Raw genomic sequence first — 381 nt, 5'->3', positions numbered from 1 at the left:
GTCGGATAAATAACCCCAAATGCTTCATCCATGCCAATCTATCCTAACCTGCAGTGACCCGAACGCCCTACTTGGCAACTGACTCTTTAACCGATAATCCCAAATTAAAAATAGATAGCTTATCAAACTAATTTAAATCAGGTCAGGCTAACGATCGCAGCAGCCCCAGAGAATACTATTTTGAGAATATATTTTCTCTCGAGTTTTGAAAACCATTTCAAAACCAGTTTGGCTTCAGATTGCTATATATTCCCGCCAATGATAAGCCTTTGATTTTTCCCCCCTACTTTAAACTGAAACGGAATTTTCATGTTTTTTTCCGCCATTTTAACTTCAGAGGTAGTTTGTTAAGTTGGAGGAATATTAATCGATTTCAATGGA

Source organism: Penaeus monodon, chromosome 15 (genome assembly GCF_015228065.2).
Source record: "Penaeus monodon isolate SGIC_2016 chromosome 15, NSTDA_Pmon_1, whole genome shotgun sequence".
Taxonomy (NCBI): domain Eukaryota; kingdom Metazoa; phylum Arthropoda; class Malacostraca; order Decapoda; family Penaeidae; genus Penaeus; species Penaeus monodon.
Note: the sequence above shows the minus strand (reverse complement) of the source record.